The sequence below is a fragment of the Cryptomeria japonica genome, unplaced genomic scaffold, assembly GCF_030272615.1.
Source record: "Cryptomeria japonica unplaced genomic scaffold, Sugi_1.0 HiC_scaffold_330, whole genome shotgun sequence".
Lineage (NCBI taxonomy): Eukaryota > Viridiplantae > Streptophyta > Pinopsida > Cupressales > Cupressaceae > Cryptomeria > Cryptomeria japonica.
The window spans coordinates 42501-45855 of NW_026729152.1; positions in this window are offsets into that span (position 1 = coordinate 42501).

A 3355-nucleotide genomic window follows, 5' to 3' on the forward strand; every position below is an offset into this window, starting at 1 on the left:
CCTACGCACTTTTGGTGGTGCACCCCGCACGAACAATCCCGCCTCGACCAACCTGAACAATTCCCCTCTCGAAGGAAGGCCTCGGCCTTAATCGTCCACGACAAACAGCTCGACGAGGCATGAAGCACCCACGGGAGCCGGAGCATGACGATGCAGAGTCTCGGTTCACAGGAGCCTGGGAAGAACATCCCGTACGGAACCCTTTACCCGAAAACATCCGAACCGCACATGCTCGCGACAGTCCTGCCGTTAGAGAATGCACCGTGCACGCGACCGAGTAAGGCCACTCAGAGACATCCATTTCCCAGGTATATGCCCCCTACGCACTTTTGGTGGCGCAACTCGCACGAACAGTCCCACCTCGACCCCGTAAACAAGCTTTTTTGCCTCGAAGAGTTCGTCGGAGACGAAGAAGCAACCTTCAGTGCAAACGTAGCACTCTTTTGTGCAACCGCCCAAACAACGCCCCCTCTACCCTCTGTCGAAACACTCGGCATTGCTGCTCCCTAAGGTGAGCTTCTCCTCATAGGCAATTCCGCTCTTATCCGGTCACGTTTGTGTGCCCGAATTTCGCAAGGCAACCTCCATGGGACATGGAAAAGACTCGAGAAGAGAGCTCGCTCACGGGAGAGAGAAGCCAAGGAGACCACGAGAGTGCTGAGAGTGGGACAGCGCTGAATAGGCGGGAGAAGCCTGCGCGTATAAACGGAGATATATATCCAATTGCAACGAAGGAACGTGCCAAAGATCGAGAACAATGGCAGAAATGCTAGTAACGTGCACTTCGGGACCAACGCATCACCGGAAGACAACCGCCAAACATCGAAAGAGTCGCGATGCTCCGCAACCTACGTGCAAAGCGGTCGCACACCGGGTAAGGGAGTGAGAGCCCCAAACATAGCTGGGCGAGGCGCTCACTCCGCTCTTTAATATCTCGTTAATACCGCCAAGGAAATGGCACAAGCACACACACACAAGCATCCTCGGAAGAGGACAGTTCGAGTGACAGGTCAAATCCAAGAGTTCCGAAGACTACCTCCAGGAACAATCGGGAACAAGACCGATTACAAGTCGTCGAGTCTGTTACTGGGCGAACACGAGATGCGCACAGGAAATCGATCAGCCCTCACAATGGCCCAAGGCCAGAGATCGGACTGCTACGATTTACCCCAACAATCATCGTGCCACTCTTCGCAGAGAGGTGATAGACGCCAACGAGCCCGCGCATAGCAATCGAGGTGTAAAAAGGGCGTTGAAGGCAGGAAGCCTGGACGAAAGAGGCTACGAGGTCACCTCGAAGCGGTCTAAGAATCGGGCGCACTTGGGGCGACTACCAGTGCCAACCCCTTATCCCGCGGTGCGTCCGACACACAGAAATTTCCAAGGCGGCCAAGGAGCCTCCCCGCATAGCAATCGGGGTGTGAGGTTACGGATGCAGCATTGATAGCAATCGAGGTGTGAGGCGAAGGATGCAGAAGTGAGAGCCGAGGGATGTAGCAGAGATAGCAATCGGGGTGTGTGATGCAGAAGAGATAGCAATCGAGGTGTGCGGTGGGAAGGGCCCAGCAGCCAGAATGCATGAAGCGACGGATGAAGCAGTGATGACAACCGGGCTGTGAGGAGAGGAGGGATGCAGCCAAGAAAGCAATCAGGGCTCGAGGCAAGGGATGCATCAAGGATAGCAATCATGTTGTGAGGCGAGATTCCAAAGGCTAAACGTGAGAGGCTGCAGGGTCGACTCAGAGAGGTCTATGCATGTGAGAGGCTGAAAGCAAGGTCGACTCAGAGCGGTCTATGCATCGGGCGCGCTTGGGGCGACTACCAGTGCCAACCCCTTATCCCGCGACGCGTCCGACAAAGAGAACGTTCCAAGGCGGCAGAGGAGGTTACCAGCCGAAGGATGCAGTAGCAATAACAGGTATAGTTCCGCGGCGGCCGAGAAGACTCACCGCATAGGAATCGGGATGCGAGGCGAGGGATGCGGCGGGAAGGCCCCGACGGCTAAACGGAAGAGGCTGCAGGGCCGCCTCGGAATGGTCCAAGCATCGGATGCGATTGGGACGACTACCAGTGCCAACCCCTTATCCCACGATGCGTCCGATACACAGATAGTTCCAAGGCGGCCGAGGAGCCTCACCGCATATCAATCGGGGTGCGAGGCGAGGGATGGGGCGGGAAGGCCCCAACGGCTAGACGGAAGAGGCTTCAGGGCCACCTCGGAATGGTCCAAGCATCGGACGCGCTTGGGGCGACTGCCAGTGCCAACCCCTTATCCCGCGATGCGTCCGATACACAGATGGTTCCAAGGCGGCCGAGGAGCCTCACCGCATAGCAATCGGGGGTGCGAGGCGAGGGATGGGGCGGGAAGGCCCCAACGGCTAGACGGAAGAGGCTTCAGGGCCGCCTAGGAATGGTCCAAGCATCGGACACGCTTGGGGCGACTACCAGTGACAGCCCCCTATCCCGCGATGCGTCCGATACGAAGATGGTTCCAAGGCGGCCGAGGAGCCTCACCGCATAGCAATCGGGGTGCGAGGTGGGGGATGCGGCGAGATGGCCCCAACGGCTAGACGGAAGAGGCCACAGGGCCGCGTCGGAATAGTCCAAGCATCGGACGCGCTTGGGGCGACTACCAGTGACAACCCCTTATCCCGCGATGCGTCCGATACGAAGATAGTTCCAAGGCGGCCGAGGAGCCTCACCGCATAGCAATCGGGGTGCGAGGTGGGGGATGCGGCGAGATGGCCCCAACGGCTAGACGGAAGAGGCTGCAGGGCCGCCTCGGAATAGTCCAAGCATCGGACGCGCTTGGGGCCACTACCAGTGACAACCCCTTATCCCGCGATGCGTCCGATACGAAGATAGTTCCAAGGCGGCCGAAGAGCCTCACCGCATAGCAATCGGGGTGCGAGGTGGGGGATGCGGCGAGATGGCCCCAACGGCTAGACGGAAGAGGCCACAGGGCCGCCTCGGAATAGTCCAAGCATCGGACGCGCTTGGGGCGACTACCAGTGACAACCCCTTATCCCGCGATGCGTCCGATACGAAGATAGTTCCCAGGCGGCCGAGGAGCCTCACCGCATAGCAATCGGGGTGCGAGGCGAGGGATGCGGCGAGATGGCCCCAAAGGCTAGACGGAAGAGGCTGCAGGGCTGCCTCGGAATAGTCCAAGCATCGGACGCGCTTGGGGCGACTACCACTGCCAACCCCTTATCCCGCGATGCGTCCGATACACAGATAGTTCCGAGGCGGCCGAGGAGGTGGGGGATGCAGCGAGATGGCCCCAACGGCTAGACGGAAGAGGCTGCAGGGCCGCCTCGGAATAGTCCAAGCATCGGACGCGCTTGGGGCGACT